This window comes from Procambarus clarkii, chromosome 34, assembly GCF_040958095.1.
Source record: "Procambarus clarkii isolate CNS0578487 chromosome 34, FALCON_Pclarkii_2.0, whole genome shotgun sequence".
Lineage (NCBI taxonomy): Eukaryota > Metazoa > Arthropoda > Malacostraca > Decapoda > Cambaridae > Procambarus > Procambarus clarkii.
In genome coordinates this window covers 10,948,980-10,955,819 of record NC_091183.1, presented here as the reverse complement: position 1 = coordinate 10,955,819, position 6,840 = coordinate 10,948,980, and the positions used below count along the sequence as shown (strand labels likewise).

Genomic DNA, 6,840 nt, shown 5'->3' with positions numbered 1-6,840 from the left:
TGTCCTGGGACCTCTGTTGTTTATAATATATATCAATGATTTAGATTCAGGTTTGAGTAGCAACATTTGCAAATTTCCCGATGATACGAAAATCGGTAGGGAAATTAATTCGGAGGACTCACTATCACTTCAAGTTGATCTAGATAGGGTTTTGAAATGGTCAAAGGATTGGCAGATGCATTTTAATGCTGATAAATGTAAAGTTCTGAGGTTAGGTAATGATGATGATGAGTTACAAGATACGAGCTAGATGGTGTTGAGATTGCGAAAGGGATCTGGGAGTTATGATTGGTAAGAATTTAAAACAAAAGGATCAATGCATAAATGTTCGTAATAAGGCAAATTGGATACTTGGATTTATTAATCGCAGCGTTAGAAACAAGACACCTGGTGTGGTTCTCAAGCTATATCTTGCTATAGTTAGGCCCCATTTAAATTATGCAGTTGAGTTTTGGTCGCCATATTATAGAATGGATATAAATTCACTTGAACGTGTCCAGCGTAGGATGACTAAGTTAATTCCCCAAATTAGAAATCTTTCATATGATGAAAGATTAACAAAGCTTAAGTTGCATTCACTGGAAAGGCGAAGAGTTAGGGGTGACATGATAGAGGTTTACAAGTGGGTGAATGGACATAACAAAGGGGATAATAATAGGGTATTAAAAGTATCAACACAAGACAGAACACGAAACAATGGGTATAAATTGGATAAGTTTAGATTTAGGAAAGACTTGGATAAATACTGGTTCAGTAACAGGGTTGTTGATTTGTGGAACCAATTACCGCGAACCATGCTGGAGGTGGGATCCCTCGATTGTTTCAAGCGCGGGTTGGACAAGTATATGAGTGGGATTGGGTGGTTATAGATAGGAGCTGCCTCGTATGGGCCAATAGGCCTTCTGCAGTTACCTGTGTTCTTATTATAAACGCACCTGTGCCTTTTCCATAGCATTAGTGAGAAATGGCATATGACTAACATTAGTGTAAAACGACTCAAATTCTCACCATTTTACTATAAAAAAAATTGTCGGTAATTGTTTCCCATGAACCTTGGCAGGAGCGAATATTTACAAACCCTCCTCCTGTTAAGATATTACTTTTTGTAATTATGTGGACCATCGAATACACATATACTTTATGCTCAATTATATTGTAGAATTTAGTACTGTTAATTATAGAAAGTATTTATTCTGACCAAACCACACACTAAAAATTGAAGAGACGACAACGCTTCGGTCGAAGGCATGTGTAGCGAGTAGATTATCCCAATAATATACTCGCTCCAAATGCATTGTTAATATTCCTGTCAACCTTTGGAGATGAATGAGGTGAGGCGTTGCCCGGGCAACACGGTGAGGTGTTGCCCGAGCATATAAGCAGCAGAATAGCAAACATTAAACTAGTCTACTTTCAAGTGTAGTCTAGAGCGGACACTTACGAGATACTGTACCGACGCTCAGCGCTGCGTCACACACGGCCACGCGAGTCTTGCTTATAGCTGGGAGAAGACCTTGGTGCAAACAGGAACGCGAGATGGCTGACGAGGAGTTCGATGGTGATGATGTTGGTGATGACTTCGAGGAGGCAGAAGATGATGAAAATCTGGATGACCTGCAAGGAGAGGAGGATGATGATAACCAGATAGAGTTGGTACCTGCAGGGGAAGGTCAGCCAGTGCCTATGCTCAAGAGAATCACGACACCTTATATGACAAAATATGAAAGAGCTAGAGTATTGGGCACGAGAGCACTGCAGATTGCAATGTGTGCGCCTGTCATGGTGGAAATTGATGCAGAATCGGATCCGCTCCAAATTGCTGCCAAAGAATTGAGAGAACGGAAAATTCCCATCATCATTCGCAGATATTTGCCAGACGGATCTTTTGAAGATTGGGGCATAGATGAACTTATCATCAGTGACTTCTAGATTGATGGTAAAGCTTTAAGGATGTCTGATCATTCATGTTAGTTCTTTTCTCATATTTGTTTTATTAAGAGGAGTAGTGATGTACAATTTTTACAATGCTCCACATTGCGACAGCGACCCAAGGACGCAACAATTATGCATATTCTTCTCTCCTGCTACACCGAGCTTGTCCACACACTGTACCTACATCTTTTGGTACCAGACTACAATTTCCACAGTCAACACATGTAGTACTCGGCGTGTACAGTCCTAATCAACCCAAGACGCTACAGCTTCGACACAGAGCAGACAGCAGACTACGACCGCATCGAGCCGCCACGCTCTCGCTCCCCGAGTTCGGACACTCACAATTCTCAATCGAGCCGCCACGCTCTCCCACATAGAGCTCCACGACTTCAGCCTCACTCAGCTCTCTGCTCTGCTCCAGGCTTCGTCTCAACGTCTGCGACACTGCTAAATCCAGAGACACATCCGCCGACTACGCAGTTCACTTTTCGACCACAGTTACCAGCAGCACCGCCTCCTACGACAACGGACGATCCTGTGCGACCTCCCAGCACAGGATCCTCCTACGACCCCAGTTAGATGACATCAGCGAAGAGGAGGAAGTTAACTTTGATGGTTATGTAACGCGAGCAGGGCGTACAATTCACCGACCAGCTAAGTTCCTTGATCAAGTATTTTTCCTTTCATCCCCTGGGAGAGGGAGTTCTGGGAGGCTCAGTGCGCTCAACTCACACCAAAATATCACCTGTGTACTTCTGTATATTCGACCAAATATATATATAGTTTCTTAGTGTCTGTGTTTATTTGTCACCATACTTTACGTAACACATGAATCGTTAAATATAAAATAGAATCGTTACACATGAAAGGCGCCTTCTAACCACTCCTCAAACCCTGTAGAAAAAACAAAAAATGTTTTCCACTGGTAGGAAGGCTGGTTCTGTGCCAGATTTTCGAAAAGCTGATTTTAATAGCCTAAGAAATTTTTTGGGTCAAATTGATTGGAAAGTCTTGGGTATGGGGTGTGGGCCGGTCTTGGAGCGAGACATGAACCCAGCGACAGGTGACTTAAATGGGGATTTCGATGTGGATTCAATATATAACTTATTTAAGAATATTCTAAACAAAGCACAGGAACGTAGTATACCATACAAATTGAATAGATCGAATACTAATGGCCCAAAGTGGATAACAAAGAATTTGAAGAACCTTATAGGTAAAAAGAGAGCTTGGTACAAAAGGATTAAAAATGGGGAGGTCACTTTAGAACAGGAATTCGTACAACTGGTTAGAAAGGTTAAAAAAGAGATAAGGAAAGCAAAAAGAAACTATGAAGTTCGCATAGCAGGGCAAGCAAAGACAAATCCTAAAGGGTTTTTTCAGTTATATCGAACTAAGACTAGGGAAAGGATAGGTCCATTAAACACTGAGACAGGTCAAATAACAGATAGTGATGATGAGATGAGTAGTATTTTTAATAAATATTTTGTATCTGTATTTACTAAAGAGGAACTTAACAATATGCCTTCAGCCGAACAAGTCTATGTGGGTGGGGACGAGGACAGGTTGACTAGTTTAGCAGTTACCAGGAAGGATGTTCTTAAACAAATAGAAAAACTCAAACCAAACAAATCCCCAGGGCCAGATGAAGTGTTTGCCAGGGTGCTTAAAGAATGCAAAGAGGAGCTTTGTGACCCACTGTCAACCATATTTAATAAATCAATAGAGTCAGGCAGAGGGCCAGAGTTTTGGAAAGTTACTAGTGTGATACCAATTTTTAAGAAAGGAGATAGATCACTTGCGTCAACTAATGTCGACCAATTAGCCTAACGTCTATTGTGGGAAAGTTACTTGAATCGATAATTGCAAATAAAATTCGTCTTCATCTTCAAAAACACAAGTTAATAAATGAGTCGCAACATGGTTTTACAAATGGCCGTTCATGTTTAACAAATTTGCTAAATTATTATTCCAGCATATTTGAGGCAGTTGATAGTGGTAAGGATTGTGATGTTGTGTACCTTGACTTTAGCAAAGCTTTTGATACAGTGCCACATGAAAGACATAAAAAGATAGAGGCTCATGGTATTGGAGGTGCTATATTAAGTTGGATTAGGGCATGGCTATTCCAAAGGAAACAGAGAGGGTTAAGTCAGAGTGGGAAAATGTTGTAAGTGGAGTGCCTCAGGGCTCTGTCCTGGGACCTCTATTATTTATAATATATATCAATGATTTAGATTCAGGTTTGAGTAGCAACATTTGCAAATTTCCCGATGATACGAAAATCGGTAAGGAAATTAATTTAACACTATCACTTCAAGTTGATCTAGATAGGGTTTTGAAATGGTCAAAGGATTGGCAGATGCAGTTTAATGCTGATAAATGTAAAGTTCTGAGGTTAGGTAATGATGATGATGAGTTACAAGATACGAGCTAGATGGTGTTGAGATTGCGAAAGGGATCTGGGAGTTATGATTGGTAAGAATTTAAAACAAAAGGATCAATGCATAAATGTTCGAAATAAGGCAAATCGGACACTTGGATTTATTAATCGCAGCGTTAGAAACAAGACACCTGGTGTGGTTCTCAAGCTATATCTTGCTATAGTTAGGCCCCATTTAAATTATGCAGTTGAGTTTTGGTCGCCATATTATAGAATGGATATAAATTCACTTGAACGTGTCCAGCGTAGGATGACTAAGTTAATTCCCCAAATTAGAAATCTTTCATATGAAGAAAGATTAACAAAGCTTAAGTTGCATTCACTGGAAAGGCGAAGAGTTAGGGGTGACATGATAGAGGTTTACAAGTGGGTGAATGGACATAACAAAGGGGATAATAATAGGGTATTAAAAGTATCAACACAAGACAGAACACGAAACAATGGGTATAAATTGGATAAGTTTAGATTTAGGAAAGACTTGGATAAATACTGGTTCAGTAACAGGGTTGTTGATTTGTGGAACCAATTACCGCGTAACATGCTGGAGGTGGGATCCCTCGATTGTTTCAAGCGCGGGTTGGACAAGTATATGAGTAGTGGTTATAGATAGGAGCTGCCTCGTATGGGCCAATAAGCCTTCTGCAGTTACCTGTGTTCTTATTATAAACGCACCTGTGCCTTTTCCATAGCATTAGTGAGAAATGGCATATGACTAACATTAGTGTAAAACGACTCAAATTCTCACCATTTTACTATAAAAAAAATTGTCGGTAATTGTTTCCCATGAACCTTGGCAGGAGCGAATATTTACAAACCCTCCTCCTGTTAAGATATTACTTTTTGTAATTATGTGGACCATCGAATACACATATACTTTATGCTCAATTATATTGTAGAATTTAGTACTGTTAATTATAGAAAGTATTTATGCTGACCAAACCACACACTAAAAATTGAAGAGACGACAACGCTTCGGTCGAAGGCATGTGTAGCGAGTAGATTATCCCAATAATATACTCGCTCCAAATGCATTGTTAATATTCCTGTCAACCTTTGGAGATGAATGAGGTGAGGCGTTGCCCGGGCAACACGGTGAGGTGTTGCCCGAGCATATAAGCAGCAGAATAGCAAACATTAAACTAGTCTACTTTCAAGTGTGGTCTAGAGCAGACACTTACGAGATACTGTCCCGACGCTCAGCGCTGCGTCACACACGGCCACGCGAGTCTTGCTTATAGCTGGGAGAAGTCCTTGGTGCAAACAGGAACGCGAGATGGCTGACGAGGAGTTCGATGGTGATGATGTTGGTGATGACTTCGAGGAGGCAGAAGATGATGAAAATCTGGATGACCTGCAAGGAGAGGAGGATGATGATAACCAGATAGAGTTGGTACCTGCAGGGGAAGGTCAGCCAGTGCCTATGCTCAAGAGAATCACGACACCTTATATGACAAAATATGAAAGAGCTAGAGTATTGGGCACGAGAGCACTGCAGATTGCAATGTGTGCGCCTGTCATGGTGGAAATTGATGCAGAATCGGATCCGCTCCAAATTGCTGCCAAAGAATTGAGAGAACGGAAAATTCCCATCATCATTCGCAGATATTTGCCAGACGGATCTTTTGAAGATTGGGGCATAGATGAACTTATTATCAGTGACTTCTAAGTACATGTTAGATTGATGGTAAAGCTTTAAGGATGTCTGATCATTCATGATGAATTGTTAGTTCTTTTCTCATATTTGTTGTATTAAGAGGAGTAGTGATGTACAATTTTTACAATGCTCCACATTGCGACAGCGACCCAAGGACGCAACAATTATGCAGATTCTTCTCTCCTGCTACACCGAGCTTGTCCACACACTGTACCTACATCTTTTGGTACCAGACTGCAATTTCCACAGTCAACACATGTAAGAACATAAGAACAAAGGTAACTGCAGAAGGCCTATTGGCCATACGAGGCAGCTCCTATTCTATAACCACCCAATCCCACTCATATACTTGTCCAACCCGTGCTTGAAACAATCGAGGGACACCACCTCCACAATGTTACGCGGCAATTGGTTCCACAAATCAACAACCCTGTTACTGAACCAGTATTTACCCAAGTCTTTCCTAAATCTAAACTTATCCAATTTATACCCATTGTTTCGTGTTCTGTCCTGTGTTGATACTTTTAATACCCTATTAATATCCCCCCGGTTATGTCCATTCATCCACTTGTAAACCTCTATCATGTCACCCCTAACTCTTCGCCTTTCCAGTGAATGCAACTTAAGCTTTGTTAATCTTTCTTCATATGAAAGATTTCTAATTTGGGGAATTAACTTAGTCATCCTACGCTGGACACGTTCAAGTGAATTTATATCCATTCTATAATATGGCGACCAAAACTGAACTGCATAATCTAAATGGGGCCTAACCAGAGCAAGATATAGCTTGAGAACCACACCAGGTGTC

At 40.7% G+C, this 6,840-nt stretch overlaps 2 pseudogenes; both read left to right on the top strand.

Annotated features, from left to right (window-relative positions):
• The first annotated feature begins 1,465 nt into the window (after nt 1–1,465).
• LOC138370949 (DNA-directed RNA polymerases I, II, and III subunit RPABC2 pseudogene) lies at nt 1,466–1,929 on the top strand (annotated as a pseudogene).
• Nucleotides 1,930–5,633: 3,704 nt separating this feature from the next.
• Nucleotides 5,634–6,044, top strand: LOC138370948 (DNA-directed RNA polymerases I, II, and III subunit RPABC2 pseudogene; annotated as a pseudogene).
• Nucleotides 6,045–6,840: the final 796 nt, after the last annotated feature.